Here is a 25,098-nt window from a genome sequence, read left to right as displayed (position 1 = left end):
CCCTCCATTTTGAGGAAATGTAAACCCAGAAAATGAGAAGGGAGTCTAATTTTGAGGACCAGGAGAAAAAGAATTTGATGGAATAATGAATAATTTGAATGCTTCAATTCATTGCAACTGAGGTTTGGAATTTAAGAGTTTTTTTCTGTCTTTTTACCCTAATTAGATAGAATGCCTTAAGAAAGAAATGTAGAAAAGCATAGAAAGGATAAGACCACTTTTGAACTTTGATCTTTAATGGTGGTAAATGTTGTCAGAATCAATTGGATTGAAGGCCAAGTTACTATAAGGGACTATGTTACTATTGGTTATTTTTCACTTGTAACAATACAGAATAAGTCTATGGTATATAGATATCTTTTGTCTTAGCATATGGCTTTCATCATTTAACATGGCTTTTGCACATTTACTAGTAGTAAGGGAGAAAGGGCAGTAGGAGTGCATATCATTCATTTGAGAACATGATATAGAAGTGGCACATTTCACTTTGACTCAGGTTTTATGTCTGATAATTTACTCATTGAAACATACTTAGCTAGGAAAGAGAGGCTTGAAACTCTCTAGCTGGATGATCATGTGCTCAGCTAAATTAGATAAAAAGGAAAACCCCATATTAGCGAACAACTAGCATTTAGTGCTACCTATGGAAGCTGGGAAAGTGGTCTCTCAAAGTAATTCATAATTTGATACAAAAAACTAGTTCTCTGTTTTGAGTTAGGTCCAGTTACAATGTAACATTGTATAACTTCCTTTGTAATGGTATTTTTTTGAACTTTGTTTTTTTAATTTGTGGCTGAAATCCCAGCTATTATAAATATTTATGTTATTTGATAGAACTCTTAACCCTCTCTGTCAGCCTTTAGAAACATTAAATAATGATCAGTTAGTTTTCCAAGAACTGGGATTTATTTATTTGGAGCTAAGAATTGAACCTAGGGCCTGTGTGTATACTAAGCACATATCACTGAGTTGCACCTCCAGTCTGAGAATTGAAATGTTTAATTTTAAAAATTCAGTTTAGTATTTATGAACCTTGTACTTGCTTAATTTAAAAGGAAGGATTGACCAGGTGCCTGTAATCCCAGCTCCTCCAGAAGTGGAGGCAGGACTGGAGGATCACAAGTTCAGGGATGGTCTGGGCAATTTAGCAAGACCTTGTCTTAAAATAAAAAATAAAAAGGGGTTAGTGGTAGCGCGTCTGTGGGCTCTCAATCCCCAGGTCTGGGGGCGAGGAAAAATCAACCAACCAACCAAGAAACAAACAAAAACACGGAAGCTTTCTGTGGAATGTAAGTGAACGATAGTAATTTGTATAGGGCAGAGAAAGTGGAATTCTGTAGGAGGGAATCAAGGAAATCTTAGAGGAATTTTATTTTAAGGAATGAATTAGAATAATATTACTAGTAAAGGATGGAAATTGCACATGATTTTCAGAGGTGAGAAAGGGTAGGAGAAGTCTACATAGTTTGAATCTCGAGGGAGAATAGTACTGTACAAATTTAAAACCCAAAATAACACTAAACAGCTCTCTCTAATATAAATCCTTGATTTTTTAATAAGAATCATTGTACCTTTATAATATGCCTAACAAAGGATGTTGTTTTTCTCAGTTCAGTTTTATAACTTTCTTTGCTTTACTTTATATTTCTTTTAAAGACATTTTTTAATTTTCACTTTTATGTCTGTTTGTGTACTTTGTCAGTTTTTTGAGATTAGGAATAATATTTTATTGATTTACCTGACAATTGCCATATTTCAAAGGCAGATTCTAATTCATTATAATAAGATCTCTATTAAAAGTTAAAATTGCTTTTTACTGTGCCTACCTTAATAGTCAATAAATGTTGCTCATTGAAATAGAATTTCTTAGTTTTAGGTGGAGGTGCAAAAACAGGAAGTAGGATGTTCTGATTCTTTTTTTTACATTTAACTCATTATCCACAGAAGTCAGAACTTTTAAAAAGTAGTCAAACAAGTAATTTACTTGAGTGGTATTGTTCAAATGATGAATTATCAAAAGATTTGACAGGCAGTTTATATGTAAAAATTATAAATAATAAGTTTATAAATTTAAATGTAAATCCACTTTTGGGGGAAAAACCTTCAGTAACTTCAGAAATAGAAGAAAACAAGAATAAAGAAAAACCCTTTTTCTTTATTAGGTTCCTAAAATATGACTCTGAAAATCATTGATTCAAATTAATCTGAATTTGCAGAAAAGATGGAAAAATATATTTTATTTTAAATTTCTATGATTCTTTCCTTCCCCTACCAGATTTAAGTGATTTAAAATTGGAAAATAAATGAACAAAGAAAGGAAGAAAAAAAAAAAAAGAAAAGGCGAAGAGTTTTCTTAAAGCAAGTTAGTAATATAGTGAAGTAGAAAGAATAAATATCTCCCCGTAGTAATCTTTATCAAAATGGGTTTAACTCTACTTTGTAATGTTGTGAGGATTAAATGAGCTTTCATGTATAGAATGCTTAGCGTTTGTACTTGACACATTCCTTTTTTCTTGCTTTGTTTCTTTTTGGATCAATTAGTCATTCATGAGTATTTCTTAAGAGGCAGCTGTGTTCAGGGAGACCTGCTGTACAGGCTGATTTACAGAAAATTTTTAGAGCTAAGCTTTAAATATTTTTTACAATTAGTTTAGAAAAACAGATTTGATAATACCATCCTCTAGTAAGGAGTATAAGTATTTAGGCAGTTTTGTGAAGGAGTCCTGTTTTAGGACTGACTTATTAAATAAAAAAAGAAACAAGAATTTAAAGAAAAAAAACCCAAAGATTACTAAGGTCACTAAATTTATAGCAAATCTCTTCATGGTGAAAAAACATCCTTTTTTTTTCCCTCACATTAATTAGATCTGCAAGATTAGTCACATTTCTTCAGATGGTTGTCATTGCTAAAATTAGGGATGAAGTCATTAATTTTGAGGACTAGATCCACACAACTATATACCCCTGTCCCAAAATCTCAGCGTGCAGAATACTTCCCTTTCTTCAACTTCAGTTATAGAACTTGCTGGACATGTTCAATCAAAATTGAGGCAAATTGAGCCCGGTGCTGTGGCGTAAGCCTGTAATCCCGGTGACTCTGGAGGCTGAGGCAGGAGAATCATGAGTTCAAAGCCAGCCTCAGCAATTTAGTGAGGCTCTAAGCAGCTCAATGAGACCCTGTCTCTAAGAAAACATAAAAAAGGACTGGGAATGTGGCTAAGTACCTCTGGGTTCAGTCCCTGGTACCAAAAGGAGAAAAAAAAACAAAAAAACTGAGGCAAATTGGAGGAGAGAGCTCAAGCACCCATAGTCCCAACTACTTAGGCGTCTGAGGCAGGAGGATTGCTTGAGCCAGGAATTGGGGACCAAGCTGTGCAACATAGTAAGACCTCATCTCTCTTTCTCACTTATTTTAATTAAAAGCTTTTTCAGTGCAGAGGCTTGAGCTTGGGACCTCAAACATGTTAGGCAAGTATACCACTGAGCTACATCTCTAGCCTCCATCTCTTAAAAATGAGCTGGGTGCAGTGGTGCACACTTGTGATCTCAGTGGCTTAGGATGCTGAGGCAGGAGGATCATAAGTTCAAAGCCAGCCTCAGCAACTCAGTAAGTCCCTAAGCAATGTAGTGAGACCCTGACTTAAAATAAAAAATAAAAAGGGTTGGAGATGTGGCTTAGTGGATAAGTGCTCCTGGGTTCAATTCCTAGTAAACCCTTACTCAAAGATAGATAAGATAGATAGATAGATAGATAGATAGATAGATAGATAAAATTGAAGTCAAACAAAATTATTATTTTTCCCATAGCCACCCTTGGGATCAGGCTTCTGCCCTTAATGCACAGATTTGGCCATATAAATTTCTTAGTTGGTTTCTAATTTTATTTTGGTATTTTATTGATCATTTAATTATATACATAGGTCTAAATGCAGTGATAACTTCAGAGTAAACTTCTGTCTGGATATTTTGTAAAGTATTATATATCAGCTTGTTTCACTTGATCAGGATCCAAGAGTTTTCTAATTTATCTCAGTTTTAATCTGCTGTAACTATGATAGTCTGGTATCATGGTTCTCCAAGATTCTTGTATTTACATATTCTTGTATTAACATGTTCCTGTCTTGAAAGGAACTGATATTGTTTATTCCCTTTAAAGCTTAGATTCTAGAAGAAATACTAAATTGATTTCCTGTGAAGATTTAGTAAGCATCATTTCTACATTTGAGATGGAGTTCTTGTTTCTGTTATACCTAATTTAAGACATTTGTTTTTAAATGTTTGTAGTGTGGCCATGTTACAGATTTAATTTATCCGAATTTTATATTGGTAGGGAGGAAAACATTAAAACTTTATAAACTGATTCATAAAAAGTAAAAAAAAAATACTTTATCAGTATTTAATCATCGCTATAAGCAGTTGCTAGACAATGCTAATCAGTATATTCAGTATTTTTCTATAAAATCATTCTAAAATGTTTCTGGTTAACTTAATACCTATATTAGGAACTTTCACAGGATATTTTTCCCCTTGAATTCTGAGGGTGATGGATTAAGATATAACTTAAATTACTATTTATACAATGTATATTTTAAATTGTGGGTTAGATTAAGAAGAATATATTTTTCTCTTAAGACCATTAAAATTATTAACTACAGTTAAATCAGTTCAGTTAGCACTTGATAATTCTTGTTTTGTTGATCTTGGGTTAAATAACTGCTTACACAAAGTTTTCTGCTCTGTGTAATAGAATCATGAAAATTCTGACCTATTCCCTTGATGCAATTATTACAGATATTTATTCATGAAGGTAACTCCAGCTTTATACCAAAATGCCTGCTGGCATCATGAATTAGTTATGATGGTTTGATGTAGTTCTTTCTTTTCGATGTACTTTGAGGTCAAGCCCAGGACTTAATTCATGCTAAACAAGCACTCTACCACTGAGCTACACTCCCAGACCTTTTTAGTATAGTTCTTTACTGAGAATTTTCAGTATTTACTTAGAAGACACATTTTTTCCTTCAGGTACAGTAACATCAAGAATATTGTGTTTATTTGTTCTCATTGCTCCAGTGTAGCTTCTTTGTTCTCTGTGTCTTGTGTACAACTATTATCTTAGAATTTTATTCACCCTTAATTGGGATGTCCTTTACTGCTTTCGCAGGACAGTTGCTTTCCATACCCATGTGTCTTTATTGACTTTTTCTGCCTCTTGGGGGAAAAAGGTTCATATTCTTTAATAGCATTTGGAGAAAGGTACATGGGAAGTATGTTTTTAAGACATGTGTGTCTGAAAAATGTCATTGTATGTGTTATACTTGACTGATAGTTTGGCTGGGTATAGAACATTAGGTTGAAATAAATTTCCTTCAGAATTTTAAAGGCACTGCTACATCATTTTCTTGCGTCTGTTATCACTATCAAGAAATTGCAATCTACTACTATTTCTGATTTCTCTCCTTTAGTGGAAGCTTGAGAATTTATTAATTACCTCTTGTGTTCTGAAATTTCATTGTAGCATGCCCTAGTTTGGATTTATTGCCATTTCCTGATATTTATTGGACTTTACTGGTCTCTCCCTTCCTTGTGTCCTTCTTTCTTTTTTTGTTTGCTGGGGGCCTCACCTGCAGTAAGCAAGTGCTCTGCTGAGCTACTTCATCGGTCCTGAAATGTTTTCTTGTGATTTCATTGGTAATGTTTTTTCTTCTGCCATTCTGTCATTCCAATTTGATGGTTTGGACCCTCCAACTCTATTTTTTCCTCCTATTTTTCTCTTTTTGTTCTGGCACATTTCAACTTTATGATGTAGTTGTTCTGTTGAGTTTTTCATTTCTGTTATCGTGTTTCTCTATCAATTTCTATTTTTTATTTCTTGTTTATAGTACTCTGTTCTTAACTGGAGTACAACACTTTTTTTCTATCTATTAATGTTTATTGAAGTTTTTTTTTTCCTCTCGTGTATTTTATTTAAATTTTTTTTTGTCTGCCCTCCATGTTACACACTTTTCTCAGTGGCTTTCTTCCTTTGCTGATTGCATAATGTAATGTGGAAGACTAAAAAGTTGAGTGAAATATCTAAGTTCAGCAGTTTTGAAATTTTCTATGAGATGATCCATGTAGATGTCCTAACTAAACAAATGAAACTTGTATTTACCAAATGCATGTCTATCAAATGTAGTGAAATTTTCTTTAGGTTCTATGGAATTTTCAGTAATTTGCATATGTATAGTTTTCTAGTGTGATATATAAAAAATGTAGTACTTGACTAGAATTAATTCCCTTCTTGTGGTTTTCTTTTTTCCTCATTACTACATGTGTACTCTTGGCAAATGAGTATTCTTTAGATATAGAAATTAGAGATTGTAGCACTCAATCTTTAACATGGTTTTTGGAAAAGAAATGTGAAACATGCTAGTTTTTAATTAGGAAGAGATAAAACATTGGATAATCTTGGAAATGTTTACCTAACATGAGAATTTTTTTCCAAATATGTATGTTTTTACAAATGAAATGATTGGGCTTATAACAATAGTCCTAATCTAAAATTTCTGATAAAGATTATTTGTGGTATTATCTGATCAAGGTGTGTGCTGTTTATAAATAGTAAAGTTTAAAAGTAGGTAATTATATTTTTATAGTATTCCATAGACTCTTCAGAGATTAACTATTTTATGCACATAGGTGCTCCAGTGTAGTGCCTATAAAAACACTAAAAACTGAAAAGTGCTCTACAAAAGGTATTTTGGATTCTGTAGTATGGAGGCTTTTATATCATGACTAAAAACTTATTTGACTACTATATAAATATAAGAACACAGACTCTAAAAATGAAGATTCTTAAAAATGTAGGACTGGGTTTATAGCTCAGCGGTATAGTGCTTGCCTAGCACATGTGAGGCACTGAGTTCGATCCTTAGCACCACTAAACAATAAGTAAAATAAAGGTGTTGTATCCATTTACAACAACAACAAAATTTTTTTTAAAATGTAGAAATTTCTGAGATTTTTGTGGTAGAAACAAAAGCACTGTGAATTAATTTCAATTTTCCACCTATTGAGCAAATACTCGTTCACACTGTGACCAGAGGTTGGATAAAGGTATGATTTCTGTTCTTAAAGAAAGATGTAAGTAATTTTAATGTGGTAAGTGTGAGAGAACCTGGTTTGTGGAGTGGGCATAGTAAGGAATAAGAAGAGGAATGTTAGTGATAATTTAGGTTGAATCATTAATAGGATTTACTAGGTGAACTAGGATAGTTTTCTTTGGAACAGAGTGTGAAAAGTGTTGGCACTGGCACCAGTCACCTGAATAGCAGCCTACCATTTTCTCTTCTTGTTACCATAAGACAGAAACAGAACCAACATATGACCAGGTAGATAACTCTGGGTTGGGTCTGAGTGTAGTCTGTATTATATTTCAGCTTTTAGTTGTTTTTTGAAGCTAGTCTCATAGCATGTTTCTGCTACCACTAATTGGTGATTAAACCTGTTAGGATTGGTATGAGAATTGACATAGTGTTTATAAAATGTGTTCATCATATATCTCTAAATATTTTGGGAGTTTATAACAGTCCTGCCCCTCAATTAAATTTATATTCCAATGCTACAGTAATATTTATCTGTTCAAATCTTTCCCCTTTTATCAACATTTACTTTTAGTGAATAGATTTTGCTTAAGCTATCCTCAGAGAATCAGTCATATTTTTGAAGAATTAATTTGGCTTATATCAAGTATAACTTTTTTCCCTGATATGGTCCTTAAAATAGTTCTTACATTTATTATCCAGTTTGCCTCATGGAAAATGAATAAAGACTTTTTAAAGCTTAGTGATTTATTTGGTTTCTTTCTTTTTCTTTTTTTTTTTGTGGGGGGAAAGATATTGGGGATCCTTCAAACCCAAGGCCTTGTGCATGCTAGGACAGTGCTATATCCCCAGCCCTAAAACTGAGTTATTTTTAAAAACAAAATAACAACAACAAAAAACCCTTTTATTATGGAAGCTTCCAAATACAGAAATAGAGTGGAATAATGTGCCTGTCACTGAGTTTGAATGATTTATCATTTCATGGGGCCAGTCTCCTTTTTGCTATATTCCTACCACTCTTACTATATTCTTAGAAAGTTTTAGTGATGTATACATTTAATGATGTATAAAATAACACAGGATGGCTAAATTTCAGGAAGATAGACCAAGGAAGAATGAAGGAAAATGTGGATTCCATAGCTAATGGGAACTGTCAAACAAACAGGTTCTTTTCAGTGAATTTGGCCTTTTCTTGATGGCTATGTTACTGCCAAGTCACAATTTTGAGGTCGCTTTCAAATTTGCCTGTTAATGTTCTCACATTCAGACTGGCTTTTACCCTTTTGTGCCCCCTGTTTTTTCTTCTTAGTGTCTATGTTCTGTTTGTTTTTCCCTAGCATTAAAATGTTGGGAGGTCTGTGGCAGGGCATGAAATATAATTTGCCTTGGGACCAAACACTTAACCTGGGGATGTATTTATGATCATCTAGACTACCAAAGAGAAGACATTTTTATTCTTATGGTACATTATTCAAAGTAAACTTTTGTTTCCATCTTAGTTCTAAAGACTCTATTGACAAGATTTCAAAAATTTGATCGAAAGATCTAGCCATTCTGCTGGATTTGAGCACTTGAGGCTTTAGATTCTGGGGAGAAATCTTTTTAATTTGCTTTCTATAAATTGAAATTAACTTGATCAAATGATTATTAGGGTTTAAAGAACTTGATTTTTCAGAAATTATAAAATTGAAACTCTTTATGATTAAAGAACATAAAAGATTTTTTTTTTTTTTTAAAGGTGGGGGGCCTTGAGCAGGGTTTGACTTTTTTTTTTTCTTTCTGGACTGAAATGGAGGCTTTCTTTCAGGCGAATTCCCTGATGTTTGCTCTGTGTGATTTGGCTCTATCTCTGTAACTGCTAATATGTGGCATGGACTTCAGGTTGTTTGGGATCTGGATGTGCACAAAGTCTGTGTTGCAAGCCCGGATTCACAGACAGTATGTTACAAACCTGGCTTGCTGCCTCTGTTTTCTTTTTCTGTGTCCTGAGTAGCTGCATTGTTTGTTGCAGTATATGCATTGCCTGTTGTGTGTGTTCAGTTTCCTGCAGACTGACAAAGTGGGAGGGGCTTTGTTTGATACATAGCTGGGTTTTCACTGTGAGTTCTTGAGTGCACATTGCAGCCATCTTAATTACACTTTTGTGCAACTGAGACTGTGCAGCTGTCTCAAAATGGCTGCTAACCTAGTCCTTGTAGCTGCTTAGGCAGCAAGTATGTTAGTGAGGAGACTTGTCACATACATCAGGACCAGAGGTAAGAACCAATTACTCTTTTCTTTAAACAGTCTAATTAAAAATCATTTGAATTTAAATGAATTTATATAGGAAGGCAAACTTATAGCTTGCTTGCTAAAAAGTTGAAATGTTTACTAGAACTATAAGCCTATATTATGGAAACATTACATAGGATGGTGAGGTCAAAGGTTAAATTCCTGTAATTTCCTACAATTTTATATTCTGTCATTGTCAGAACATTTAATTACCATAGTAGTGCTTTTTTGGCCTGATTAACTTAATTCTCCTATATTGGATATTTTGGTTAGTTTGATATTTATTTGTAGAAATTGAAACAATATATTATCTGAACAGGTTTTTAAAAAACAGAAGTCTAAATAAACCATGCAAAGGGTGTAACTTTTCTGCTCTTTTTTTTTTTTTCCCTGTGTATGTGGGGGTTATTGCTTGGAAGCTTTCAGGAAGAATGGTTATTCTCTATATAAATCTTAGAAAAATATTTTAATACTCTTAAATCTTTTTGAAAAAACTTCATTATGGGTCCCAAATCTTTCTTATCATACTGTCTCCTCTGAGATCCAACTCTCTTCACATTCTTAAGAGTGCTTCACTTTTTTCTTCTTAGTACTTTTTAATTTAATTGACATTTAGATTCAGATTTAGAATTTAGGAATAAGGTTACATCTAAGCCTGGATACCTTTTTACTTTATGTGTAGTGTATTTTAATGCCATTATAGCTGGAGTAAATAATTGTTTTAATTAACTGATGATATTATGCCTATTTAAAAGTACTCTAATTCAGTAATTTTGTAAATGTGGTTTCAGAAGTTTCAGAAAGCATTCTCAGTATTGTTCTGAAGTAGAACCGTTTATTGAGATACTTACTCCAAGGCTCTGTGGTTACCCAAAAAGGTGGGAGAACGAAATTCTTATTCATGTAATATTTCATATAGCAGAACATTTGTACTTTAAGCAGTGCTTAAATCACAGTATTTACTAGATTTTTTCTGTTAATTCAAATAGTATAGTATTCTCCTGTGACATTGTCAGTGGATTATTATGAATATATCCCTGACTAATATGACATAGAACAGTAAGTCTGAACTTTCAAGATAGAGCAACTTTCTAAAAACAACATTTTGCAAATTAAGTTCTTACAGAGGACCCCAATAAATAAAAAGGGGTTAATGTGATATTTTCTTGTTGTACTTTTCTTTTATTGAATAAATTTATAACATCATACGTATATTTAATAAAATGAAGATGGTTACACAGTTATGAAAACGCTTCAAATTAGATCATATATGATAATTATAACATTGATAGTTCCATTTAACTCATTTATTAGTAATTCACTGTGGAAATTCAGTTTGAAAATCAGACTGTATCTATGTTCTGTTTTGATTTTCATGAAGGTAGACTATAAGACTATATAAGACTTAATAGGTTAAGGTTGCTGCCTTATCACAAACTTTTTTTTTTTTTATTGTTACTTGTTAGTTTTTTTAATTGTTAGTTAGAGAAAACTAAGAATAAAAAATTCAATATATGTAAGGTAGCCTCTTCATTCTTTCAGTAAAGTCATGCCCTGTAGTGTGTTTGAAACATAAATATTCTGTGACCTTAATCACTTTCATTTTCATGCTTATAGTATGAATAGCTTACTGTCTTAGTTGCAGAGGTGGAGGGAAGGAAATATACATTTTAGTATTTAAAATATGTATATTTTAAAAATTACATAATGCAAGTGACCTTCTTGGTTTGGTATTCTCTAATGCTGGAGAAACCCTGACTAGGCTAAAATTACGGAGCAATTTATGTTGGTTTTCAGAGTGGGACATAGGGAAATTTTAGTGATCCACTTCTTTTGCCTTCTATTGCTGACTATAAAATTTGCTCCCACTTTTCATAAGATTATTACTTGTACTTGGGGAAACACTAGCACTCTGTGGTTACATAGGGTATTATTGCTAATGCTTTCACTGCTGTGTTGTATTTTTGCAACTATAAATATAAACTATATTTCACTGTGATTACTTTGGGGTTGGGGGCAGTTTTCAAGTTTTCTATGCTTAATTACAGGTTAGTTATTATGTTGGACAATTGAGGGCATAACATATCTGAGAGTTGGATAATTGGGATTGTTTATTGTCACCTTTTTTTTTGTCCCGTTTGTTTATCTTCTTTTTATAAGCCATTTCATTAACATAATTTTTTTAAGGGAAATGTGGGAGTGTTGGAAAGCACATTAACCAAGAGTTCAAATCTGAATTTGAATCACGTTTTGACTACTGGTTTCTGATATTGACCAGCTCATTCCATTTTCTGATTCTTGTTTCCTCATCTACAAAATGGGTAAAAATTCCTGTTTGGCAACCATATGCTGAGAATCAGTTTGCATATTTCTAAATAGTACCATGAAATAATCTATGTATATCAGACATTCTCATTTTGCCCGTAAGTTTTGCATGCTTTCAGTTTGTTGCTCAGATGTCCTTTACTTTATCAAGCGTCACTAGATCGCAGTATTTTGAAAAAGTGTGGAAAATTTTCATATAACTCATGCTCAGAAGTGAGAAGTTGCTAGCTAACATTCAGTATGTCCACTTTGTAGTGTTATATATTTATGTTTGTACTACTCTGTTAAATAAATTAGCCAGCCATCTTTTGCTGTGCGTGGGTAATGACATATATTTATTAAGTAAAACCAATATAAAAAGTTGGCATTATAGAATTAAGAGTAGTAGGAGCAATGTTTCAGTTCTGGTCTGGGTGAATCCTCCAAACATAGTGTAAGAAAATGAATTCTCTGAAAAGATGACTTGAACTCAGGGCCTAGTTTTTCCTGTTTCAGTATAAATAAGAGTCCTTTTAAGAACAATAACATTCTCTTTCAGTGAACACAAACTGGCAGCCACCAGACTTATTTATTTATTTATTTTTTGTCTTTTAGCCATTCCTGTGTTTTTCCAGTTGTTGACATTTAAAGTTAGATTTCAGAAGAAAATCAAGATGTCTCACTTTTTGAAAAGATAGGTCAATGTTAGGCATGCATTTCTGTTTAAGAACAGTAATCTAAGTTGAGTAGATACTGTCTCCTTCATATTCTTGCTCACATGTAGTCCTTTTTAGCTGATTCACATTACTTACCAGGTCTCTGTAGGTTGGTTATCTTAAATCCCCATACTGTTTATTTAATGAAGTAAGTATTGGCAGCCTTAACTTTCTAAAATATATCTAATGTGGAACAAAGTAAACTTGTAGGAGAGTTCTAGCACAAGTAAAAATTAGTTCATTCTCTAGAAGATAGGGCACATTTGTTAACTTTTCACTTTGTTATAATTTTTATATTGAGTACAATGGGACCAGATGAAGAATATCCACAAAAAGTGACAATCAGTTGAAAATGAAGGGATTAAAGAATGCTCATTAGAAACAGATTGTCTGAGGTCTTAATGTGTGTGGATTATCACTGTATTAGAGACATCACTGTCTATCAACTTGGTGTTCTTAATAATGATACCAAATAAGAAAAAGTTAAACTGTCTTTTAGATATGCAGTTTTTTGAATTAGGTCAATAAAATAACATTTTATAAAAGGTGTTTTTTTGTGCCTCCTACCCAACTGATTGAGCTAAGAAATTTAGACAAAATAATGAGTAAGGGTTAAGAAAATTTTCTTAATTGCAAATGTTTCCTAGTAGGATGTTTCTTAACTAGATAAACCACGTGATAAACCACGTCAACACTGTGAAGATTATCTTTGTTGCACAAAAGATGATAGTTTATAATCTTGGTCTTAAATTTGAATTCTGTCTTTTCCAGAGTAAAAGCCAACTTTTTAACATTCGTAAAATACCAGGATGTTGGTAATGCTAAGCAAGTGCTAAAAACAAAACAAAACAAAACATTATTCCTTTTTGAAAAATAGCTTTGCATTTAAAGGTAAAACTTTCATAAAAATTGAAAATATGGTTAACTACATAGGAAATGTGGAATCCCTGCTTTGCTACTACTCACACTCCCAAAATAGAGTGATTTGGGAAGAAAGACACTAACATATATTCAAATAAGAGTTTTTTTTTTTTAAACGTTCATTTTAGAACTTTCACCAAGTATCCTCTGATGGTGATTTGTGGCAGTCTGTTATTAGTCATGAACATATGCATATGGAAATGGTGCAAACAGTATTGCCTGGTGAATCTAGGCAATGAAAGAGGGAGTTTTAACACCACCAAGATGTCTGAGGAGTTACTTCTGCATTTGTCTGAGGGTGTCTGTTTTTCCTTTCTGAAATAAGCTGGATTCAGCTGCCAGTAGAAATCTTATATCTGACTGGTGCTTTCCTTTGCTGGATATAGAAGGAACTGAGGCATGTGTGGTGGATAGCATTAATATAGAAGTCTAGAAAGATTATTCCTGGTCTGGTGCTGCTATTAATTGTATAGTTTGGGATAGATTACTTAACCTCTTTCTACACCAACTCAACAGTTAGATTCAGAGTGAATCCATGTGCTTCCATTGGATAGTTAAAGATTAAATGAAAAATGTGTGCATACTGCTTAGATTCCATACCTATTTGTAGTATGTGTTCCATATGTCTGGTATTTTTATGGGATGAGGCAAGTTTCTTATTTTCAGAATCTCGGTTTTTCTTATTTTTAAAATGGGAATAATTTTATCATACAGAGTTTATATTGGGATTTAAATGAGGATAACAAATGTAAAGCACCTGGTGCAGAGTCTGACACAAAATAAGCGTGAGTTAAATATTGGTTGTTTTTGTTTCACAGGGTTACCTTTAGCACAGAATTTTATTTTCCCAATCATTATTTTAGGAAGAATGGATTTAGGGTGAAGTCTGAGTTACTAGGTACTTTAGAAAAAGATCTTTAGAGGTGAGGACTTTGTTAAGAGTGTGGCTGATTTATAGTAAAAATGCTAGAGATCAAGGTGTTTAAAATCTCACAGTGTAGACTTTTAAAGAGCCTAAATGGGACAAAACAAGAATTCTTATTTGGGATAAGGCATCATGGTAGAGTTTTATAAAAACAAAGTGAATTGTGATCAAGTGACTCAACAAATTGTCTTGATGCTTGGTATACAAGATTCCTGCCATTATATCCAAAACATTTTTGGGGAGGAGTGGGGAAGACACAGAAAATACTGGACAAGGTGACAAATACTGAGCAATTGTGAATGTGGTCTGTACTTAGTTCAAGAATTGTTTGTTTCTGGGCTTCCATGACATATGAGTGGAAATTGAATTTTAATATCAAATATGATAACTAATTTTATGTCAGTTGGGTCAAACAATAATAAAATATAGGCTCATATTTTTGCCTTTTTAATTTTATTTTTCAAATAACTAATTTTGATTTTATTTTATAAAACATTGGTCTGTTATGAATTGGAAGATACCAGTCCTTTGCAGTTATTTATTTGAGAAGCTGTGAGCTAGATCAACAACTTCTATTTTTGATACTTTTATAAGCAGTTTGCAGAGATTTTGCTTCTTTTGATTAATTAATTCACGTCAGTTAATTAGTGTATTTGACTTTAAAAATAATGTTTAAATGCTTGTTATTTATTGTATTTTATTCTGAAAAAATGATTTCAGGACTTTTGAATTTTAAGTACTTCTGCTCAAAAGTTGGATGCATATACAAGTAGAAAAAAAAGAGGAAGCATCTAAAAAATTAAAACTAGGAAGCAATACTACAATACTTCAAAAACTAGGAAGGAATATAGTACCTAGATAATTTCTAAGATCTTTTCCAACTCTGAGGTTTTATGATCAATATATGGTACTTAGCTCTTGTTATATTACCTTACTGCCCACCAAGTATTAATTGTATGGTTTATACCATATGAAATTATATCATCGTATGTTTACATCACTAAATCTGCTGCTGGTGGGGTACAGATTCTGAGAAGAGAATATAGTTGTTTTAGGAAATCATTTCTTATTTGTACATTACCTAGGTCATATGATTATTATAGGAAATTTACCTCATTATGTTTATTATGCAGTATGGGTAACTTAAGTGTGTTTTAAGACAGCTAAAAATAAGATTAAAATAATAAAATATTTTGGATAACCCCTAAGTAGCATTTTAAGTAATTTTTCATTTTATTATCCTTTCAGATGTGCCACTAAACTAGTTTCTGGATTGTTATTTGAAAGTAAACTTTAAGGTATCTATACTCTTAACAAAATAAGTTGAAAAATAGAAGTGGAGATATAAAATTACATAATAGTAAATCATAAAGTAACTATACATTTTTTTCTTTTTTCAACAAAGGATCTCCATAGGTAATAACTCAACTCTTGTCCGGTTAAATCTGGGCAGTAAAAATGGTACATTAGTGATAACAGTTTTTAAAAAAAATGTGGCCCTGCAAAATATGTTCTTATGAGGATATTTGTATTTGACATGCCTGGGTTTTTATACTGAGCACATGCTTTAATAATATTAATTAGTGGCAAATGTGTTGGATTATTTAACATCATAACAGTGGTACCTGAAGATGTGTTTGGGCACCATTATACAATATGATTCTTATAGCAAATTATTAAATGATATTTACTATTTAATTGATAAATTAATGAGATTTGAAAAGTGGTTGTAGAGTGTGGAACAAGGATACATTTTTGGTAATGTAAATTGTAACTTATACTTTCAATGATTGTTAAAAATTGCAACCATTGAATTTTAAGTAATTAGTAGTCTGGTTACTTAGCTTTGGTAAGCTAAGGCTTTTTAATATCTGGGGGGGTTAAAATATTTTTCATGTGATGGGGATGTAATTTCAGTTATATAAGAAGTGTAAGTTGGTGTTCTTTTATTACCTGGATTTGAATTATATTAGTAAATAGATGCCAGATATATTCTAGAACCAGTTAGGGCCTGTTGGGGAACAAATGGGGAGGGTTTACACAGCAGTACTCTCCTTTAGTTTGGGCTTAAAATGAGGACTGCTTTATGTAAATTGTTCTTACTGGCGCCAGCTAGCTGTAACTGCAGTCTGGCTGTGCTAGGGCAGCAAATAATATGTGTCATGGATTTTCTGTTTGGAATGTATAAGAATTTAGCCTTTTGCACTGGAAGAACAGAGTTGATGCATTAGAATAACAGAGTGAGACCTTCACAATTGACAGTAAATATGTGAAGTAGTGAGAAGCTATAAGCCTTTTAAGCTTTTAGTTCTGCTTTTATAGGTTTATGCCTATTGATACTATTGGGTAATATGTGGGAGGTACTTAACTGCACACAGTTGCTGCAGACCCAATAGTTGACAGCATAGAAAGCAGTACAAAGAATTCTGATTCTGGGCATTTTCACTTGAAATAGTCATTTTGAAGATATACTTTGTTTGTTCTGTGAGCTTCATTGACATGTTGAATGACGTTTTTGGCTTTTGTGGTTAATGGGATGTTTGCTGCACAAACTACATAACAGATGTGAACCACTATTTGAAAGGAATTTTAATATGTAGCCAACCTACTGTATTCCTGTTTTTTCATGAATATGAATCAAACAAGAAAATTTAGACTCAACAAGACTGACCTAGAAGTCTGCATTAGATTTTAATATTAATACAAATGAACTAAGTAGCAGTGATTTACAGAAGAGGAAGTTCTTTTCCCAGTATCAAGCTGCCCACAGGTAAGAGATTCAGGTCCTTTTTCTGTGACATTCCCCTAATCTTCCTCCCCCAAGCTTGCATCTTTCTCTCACCATTGGGAAGGATTTTGTTTGTTTTTAGTTTTAGTAGTAACAGGGTTGGTAGATTGTTTAATGTTAATATTTCAGGAAATTTTGAGTGTCAAATTTGGATTTGGTCTTTAAAAAATGTTATTTTCCTCTTCAAAATTTTCTCATTTCAATTTGAATTGAAATGAACTAACAGTGGGTTTCACATATGAACATTACTCTTATATACAGTATGTTCATATTACATATAAATCAGTTTTAGATCTCTTTTTATTATAGTCTGTTACTATGTTCTCAGTTGCACTGACACCAACTGGCACATGCAGAGAGATGACATTTTGTAACATTACTTAATTAGAGTTTTAGTGTAAATTTACCACTTGGAATTTACCCTTACAAATAAGGCTGCTTATGCTTTCACATTTGGCTCATTGACATGCATTAGATAATATGTATTTATAAAAATATAACAAGTTCTTCAGTTTGACCTTTATTCCACTTCCATATATTTAAATTTATCACAGTTTTAACAAAGTGAATGTAAGAATCTAAAACTAAAATAATAGTATTAATTAGAAATTCCATTGAATCAAATATTTTATTCTTAAGCTGGGTAAAGAGTACACAGGTGTTTGTTTTTGTTTTTGGTTTGCCTTAAGTATTGTATACAGAAAAACGAAATCCTATTTTAAATTAACTATATAAAACAAAGACTATGTTGCCATTACTATAAAGATATGAAGGTATATTTTTATCAAGAAATGTAAATATGTATGTCTGTTAACATTAGTATGGCTACAGATAAAATATTACTGATATAATTATTTGGGGGGAATGGGCGTAAGGATAAAGTGGAAAGCGGAAATGAGGTTAGTTTAGAGAAGTGGAAGAAAGGAATTATATTAAGCAGTTCTGTCTACTCTTTGCCTCCTCTCTAGAAGTTAAACAACAGGCTCTTTCTACAATCTTAAATTAATGTTAGTTTTAGGTGGGACTTTATTTCTCTAGCTTCTGAAAGGTAACTGGTCATATACTACTGTGTGGTAGTGCACTTAAATCTAGAGGTCTGCTATGATAGAAGTCACATGTTCCAGGGGCATGAACCTGTTGCCTTTTGACATTTTTGCCTAGAGTTAAAAAAAATAATATGTAGTCTATTAAAGGTTTTAAAAAAACATAGAAATTTATGGGTTTTTTTGGTGTGTGTTTCATCTTAATAAACAATTTCATTATGATTGACAAAATGATAATAGAAAGATACCCATTTTGATTACTGTGTTTAGATTGGATGGGAAGGTCATTCTTCTCTTGGTGTGGAGGACATCGCACATCTGAAACAGTTGGGAAATGTTTTCAAACTTCTCTAGAACCATAATTTGGAAGAATGTTGGTCTGGGAAGGTGTTTGAGATGGACTGCCTTTTTTTTTTAGAGAGAAATAGAAAAGGGGAATTGTTAGATGAAAATAGAGGCATTTATTGAATGCTGTTATAGTAGGGGCTCATAAGCAAAGAAAAATAAGGGGAATAGGCTCTAGGAGTATTCTGAATAGACAAACCTAAAAGGAAGCATGGAAGAAAAGATAAAAGTCATGAGAATAAGAGTGCTATAATTTTTGGTAGTATTCAAATTGAGTGTAAGCAATCCAAAACCTGGGGGATAAAAGTATGAGTTTTTACTTCTTGTGTTCCTCTTAGGCAATTCAATTCATGTAGCAAGCAATGTAGAATCACAAAATCTTTGAAGTAAAATGAACCAGAATTACATTTTGCACAGAAATCTACTGTTTAATATTTCTGACAGGTAAGTTATCTAGTTATTGGCTTTAGCATTTTTAATGACATGAAGGAAGCATCTTTGATTCAAAAGGCAATTCCTTCTTTTTCTTGGACATCTGACAAAGTAACATTTTTGAGACAAAGTTGCTTTTTGCCTTCACTCCCAATGTCCATCTGCTTTCTGTCTCTGTCTACCTCTGAAACCATGGAAATTTCCTTGTGTTTTCTATGCTAAATATCCTTCTCTTATTCCAACTGTTCTTCAAACATGTTGTTCAGGATCATTCTTGATGAATGATCATCCTCTTGTTTACATTCAATTATTAAAAGTCTCTCTGATCCAAACAATACTCGAAAAATGTCCCCCTCCCCCTTCTCCTTGACTGTATACTTCTATTCTGCAATTTTAACTTTGTAGTAGTATTTTTGGCAGCCACTTGTGCTGTTGAATTTTTTTGTACAGTAAGTTAAAAACTCCTTAGTCTTTTATATTTGAATATTTAAGCCAAGTAGTTGTCTTTATGTCTCTTTTAAAAAATTCTCTTTGAGACAGTGTCTCTTAAGTTGCTGAGCCTGGCCTCAAACTTGCAGTCTTCCTGCTTCAGCTTCCACAACACTGGGATTATGGGTTTGCAACACCACTCCTGGTTTCTTTCATGATTTCTAGTATTGTTTATTATGTTCATTATGCTTTCTCTGGATCTTCTTTGCTATATTTACCCCTTTATAGTAGTCTTTTCAAAGAACTGGCATTGGTTTCATTGGCTACTGACTAGTTTTTTGAGTTTTTCTATCATAATTTTGCTTTTATTTTAAATCCTTGCTTTGGTATTATATCTTTCTGCCTTGACTAGTGGTTTTGAGTTGGCGGGTTTTTAATTAGCATATGAAAATATGACTGTCAGTCTTCATATGAATATCATTTTAGTTGAGTTTCTTAGGTTATATTGCTAGTGATTTATTTTTCCACTGATTTCCTCTATTTTTTTTTTTTAATTTATAAGGAGAAAATTTCCCTCTCATCTTGTTAGTATAGCTAACTTTATTATATTTTAGCCAAAGAATATGGCCTTGTGTGATTTGTTTTATTTGCCTTTGAATTTATTAAGATTTCCTTGTTACCACATGCAGGATCAATATTGATATTTATTGGATGTATTTGTGAGAAGTTTATATTTGGGTTTATTGGGTATTCTAACATGTTAATTAGGAAATGCATTCTTATTGCTTTTATTTTGTTCATTTGTAGATTTTAGAAAGAGGTATGTATAACTCTGCTTGTGGATTTATTAGTTTCTTTCTGAACTTTTAGAACTGTTTCTGCTTTACATGATTTGAAATGATGTTATTTAGGTACATCAAAAATACACATTTCTAGTGACATGTCTTTTATCAACAGGACATGATTTTTTTATTTCTGCCATATTTTGCAACCCCTAAATCTGCTAGCTCCCATGTTGTAATTATCTATGATTTTAGTTCAGAATATTTATTTTTAAGGTGATGAATCCTCAGTTATTTCAAGTTGCCCATTTTTTGAGCACTGCTGATTTTCTCATCTGAGTTTTTTCTTTTTTTAAGGATCCGTTGCTGTCTTGTACCTGTAATGAACCAGAGACAATTAACTACTGAACCACATCTCTAGTCCTTTTTATATTTTATTTTGAGACAGGGTCTCTGTGAGTTGCTTAGGGCCTTGCTAAGTAACAGAATCTGGCTTTTGAACTTGTGATCCTCCTGCCTCAGCATCCAGAGCTGCTGGGATTATAGGTGTGTGCTACCAGGCCCAGCTGTTTTCTCATTTCCTTGCTTAGAAGTAATATCTTTATTTCTGTCTCTTTGCTGATTGATACTTTGCCTGGCGGTAAAGAATTCCAGGATGAAAATAACTTTTACCCTGAACTTTGAAGGTATTGTTTCTTTCAATATTAGTATTGATGATGACAAGTCTGATGTCAGTTTAATTTTTATTTCTTTGTTCAGTGATTTTTTTTTATTACTCTAAATTTTTAATATTTCTCACTTGGTTTTCTGAAATCTTATCACAAATGTGTAGATATTAAAAATTTTATCTTGTTTTAATTTAGTCTTTTGGTATTTAGTAGGCCTTAATTATTGAAAAATGTGTACATTTCTTCAGCTCTATGAATTTTTTCTTATTTTCTTTCTTTCCACCTTTTTGTTTTTTAAAAATCTTCATTGAAAATTGTTGCTTCTGAATGCACTTCCCCCAGTATATCTTAGCTTTATTGTTTTTCTTTACTTTTTCTTTTCCTAGTTGATCATCTTGTATTAATCAACAAGGTCACTTCAGCTATGTTCATGCAGCTTGTATTTTGAATTTCTGAGGTTTCAGATTGATTTCCTATTGCTTGTTCTTATGAATTAAGTAACATCTTATATACCCTGAGGATGTTTTGATATACTATTTTAAAGTTTATTGTGTTGATTCTGTTATTGATTAGCTAGATTTTTGTTAGTTTGTTGGTTTTGTAAGGTTTGGCTCCTGGTCTTTACATTTTTTATTCTCTCTGTGTATTTAAGATGTTCCTGTTTACTTTGGGTAGATGCTTGATTACTCAGGTGACTGTAAAGGTTGGGGAAGTGTTACTTGCTCCACATGGGATAGTTTGTCTTTTTGTTTATTTAAAAAAAAAATTTGCAGGTGCTAGGGATTGAATCTTGGGCCCTATGCATGCTAGGCAAACATTCTGTCATTGAGTTATACCCCCAGCTCTGTAATTTCTTTTGAAAGATGACTTCCTTATCTCCTCTGGGGTTTAGTGTCTCTGTCACTTTCTAACCACAGTCATAAATGTCACTGCTGCCCTTTCTTAGTACTAACATGGAAGAGAAAAAATAGGAGGAGCTTAATCATTCGAATACAAATTATACAAATATATTTTCATATGAAGATTCAGTAGTGGGCTGGGGATGTTGCTCAAGCGGTAACGTGTTCGCCTGGCATGCGTGGGTCGCTGGGTTCGATCCTCCGCATCACATAAAAATAAAATAAAGATGTTGTGTCCACCGAAAACTAAAAAATAAATATTAAAAAATTCTCTGTCTCTCTCTTTCTCTCTCTCTTCTCTCTCAAAAAAAAATTCAGTAGTGTATCAGATCCAAGTTAAATCCAAGTTAATATTTTCTTGTTTCTCCCCAAGTAAGCTGATTTAATTAATTTGGCATTTCTTCCAGACTTTTAAAATACCACCTACATGCCTTTATACAAGTTTAGGGGTGTGTGTGTGTGTGTGTGTGTGCGCGTGCGTGTGTGTGTGTTTTAAAATGTAATGGCATAAAAACAGGAAAACAGTTAAATGACTGCTTTTGATGTCAAAGAACTTTTTATTGTTTCATTTAATTCACCTAAAATTTCTGTAAGGTTAGACATTATTATATTCTCAGTTTCATGGATGAGGATACTGGGGCAAGGAAAGGAAATATTTCTTGGATAGGTAACCTAACCGGGAAAGAATGGGTGCCAGTATTACATAGGTATGTCTGGCCCAAGGGTTTGCATATTTATTACGAAAGAATTCTGCAGTGCTTTTTTAGTTCACTTAATATTTCACAAAGATCTTTTCACACCTGTGAAGGATCTACCATATTCTTTTAAACTCCTTAGTGTATACTAGTATTTTTTAAAACTATTTTCTTAGCGAACTATTTTTTGTTATTAAGTGCATTTTGTTATTATTAGGCATTCCCTTTTTAAATGTTTTTTTTGGGGGGGAGCGGGTATTGGGAATTGAACTCAGGGGCAGTCCACCTCTGAGCCACATCCCCAGCCCTATTTTGTATTTTTATTTAGAGACAGGGTCTTACTGAGTTACTTAATGCCTTGCTTTTGCTGGGGCTGGCTTTGAACTTGCAATCCTTCTGCCTCAGCCTCCCAAGCCCCTATGATTACATGCATGTACCACCTTTTTAAAACTTTTAATATATCTTAAGATACATATCTCTAAGTACCTTTGCTTTGTCAGAGTTGATGCACAGTTTGTGTTTATTTATATATTTAAGAATCGTTGTGATGGTTAACTCTTCTGCTAACAGTATTAGACCACTCGTGTACGTTAATGCTAAACAATATAGTTGTCAAACTGAACTATAAAAACCTATTTTTCTTTTCTCACTGATTATTAGTGAAATTGAATATATTTGTTTAAAAGTTGCCTATTTTATGTTAACTTTTTCTGAATCATTTGTCCATTTTATTTACTCTTTTTTATTATGGAATGCTAATCCTACACCACTGTGCTGCTTTTTCTTATGTATTTCTCAGAATTTATGGTTACTTATAATACCTTCTGAGTCCTTAAAGTTTTCCATTTTTTAAATCCCTAGAGTATTTTGCTATTACATTTCATATATCAACTGTTTGAATCCATTCTCAACCATTCATTTTACTTTTTTTTTGCATTTTTTTTTTTTTTATTATTGGTTCTTCAAAATCAACCATTCATTTTAAAACCTACCTTTTCTCTGTTAATTTGTGATGCTTTCTGTGTCATGTTACATTTATTATTGCTTATTTTTATCTTTTGGATAATTATTCTGTTGTACTCTTTTAGAATTGTGATAGTAATTATTGCTTTGTCATATGCTGTCAAATCTAAGAGGACAAATCATTTTTTATTTTGATTTTCAAAATAAATTTTGAAAATATTTATTTTTCAAAAGATTTTCCTCTATTTTGGACATTTTTTCCCGTTATATATATTACTTTTTAAAAATGTTATCAGTGTTTAATTTTTTTTTAATTAACGAATGTTGAAACATACTGGGTGCTTTCCAGTTTTTGTTGAGAAATAACAGTTATTTTTTGTAATCATTTTAGGTTGTTAATAAATTTCCTAATATGCTTATATTTTAAATTATTAAAAGTATTTAAATTGAAAAAATAGTGCAGTCTAGGATATAAAAGTTATTTCATCTTAACCAGGCCTGGAGGGATAAAGGAATTTTAGGAAAATGTAATTTCTTGTCTCTTAGCCTTAAAGACCTTAAGGTGAACCTTAAAGGCCTTAAAGTTGCAGTCAGTTCCTTCAGAGTGCCATCCTACTGTTTCCAAGGACTGTTTTTGTACAGCATATATTTATTGAATTTGACTGCATGCTGTTAACAGTGATGTGGTGTATCAAAAAATATTTTTTGTTTGTTTACAGAAGAATAGCTTGAGAATCCTTATCTTAACATAGAAAAGATGATAAAAATTTATAAGAAAAATAGAATAAGTATTTGGAAATACCAAAATAAGGTTCTTGGTCTGAATTTGTGAACCCTTGAGAAGAGCTTAATTTAAGTACTTGGTTTATTACATTTATCATCACATGTCCTTGATTGTTGTTTTGCTTTCTCTCCTTTACCCCTTTCCTTTCCTTTACCTCTGTTCTTTCCTCTCTGTCCTCCTCTTCCTCTCCTTTTTTAAATTCTGGAGGCTCTAGACTCAGTTTAAATATTTTCATCTGGCAGAGAGCCAGGTTTCCAATAGCCCTGAACTGAGCATGCTGCTGTTGCTTAGCAACTGCTTCTGAAGTCTTGTGGCTATAACTGAATTATAAATAGGGTTATAAGCAGAAGTGCAATTGAAATTGAGATTGAAAAGAAAGGCATACTCCTTTTTCTATCTTTCCATTTGAATTTGAGTGATTTTTAATACAGAGTCAGTTTTCAGAAATCTTAGACCCTGTCAGAAAGTCAGGGTTCTGTAGAGGTCTATAATTTCACATTTGAAAGACTGTTTTTGATTATTAGAATTAAAAGTCTATAATGGAGACATGGCAGTTCATGGAAACTAGAGCACTTCTAATTTTGAGCGTTGTACACCTAGAAAAATACCTAATGTGCTGTAATTACTGCCTGATTCTGTTCCAGATATAAACTTAAATCTATATGTAGTAACATTTTATATCGAGCTGTACTTTTGTACTTTTAATTGTCATTTATTTACAGAGTCCTAAAATCATCCTTAAAATAATGACCCTGATGAATGTTCATGTACATGAATGAACAAAGCCAACCTATTTTTTATCATTGCTTAAAGAGCAATATATTCTAGAGTACAATTTATTAAAATGTTAATAGAGAATCAAAACTTGAAGGATCTTTTAAGGTCTCTAGTTTAATTTCCACATGTTTTGGGTGGGAAACTTTAGAGGTGTTAAATGATTTGCCTAATATCTCCCATACTTGGGGATGTGTTTTTTCTGTATTGCATTGATCTCTCTTACTGATGCATATATAGAAGGTTTTTTTTTTTTTTTTGCTTTTGCACTCAT

At 32.4% G+C, this 25,098-nt stretch overlaps 1 protein-coding gene across 5 annotated transcripts in view; it reads left to right on the top strand.

Annotated features, from left to right (window-relative positions):
* Positions 1–25,098, top strand: part of Atf7ip (activating transcription factor 7 interacting protein) — a 107,065-nt gene that overhangs the window by 8,120 nt on the left and 73,847 nt on the right. The window contains exon 1 of one of the 5 annotated variants that reach the window (XM_027955928.3): positions 9,176–9,340. The exons of 3 other annotated variants lie outside the window; for them this stretch is intronic. The gene's annotated coding sequence lies outside the window, so the exon portion shown is untranslated. Of the gene's footprint in view, positions 1–9,175; positions 9,341–25,098 lie in introns of those variants that run through there. One more of the 5 variants, XM_071610126.1, reaches the window with a different exon arrangement.

Source organism: Marmota flaviventris, chromosome 3, assembly GCF_047511675.1.
Source record: "Marmota flaviventris isolate mMarFla1 chromosome 3, mMarFla1.hap1, whole genome shotgun sequence".
Taxonomy (NCBI): Eukaryota; Metazoa; Chordata; class Mammalia; order Rodentia; family Sciuridae; genus Marmota; species Marmota flaviventris.
This window is presented reverse-complemented; position numbering and strand designations above follow the sequence as displayed.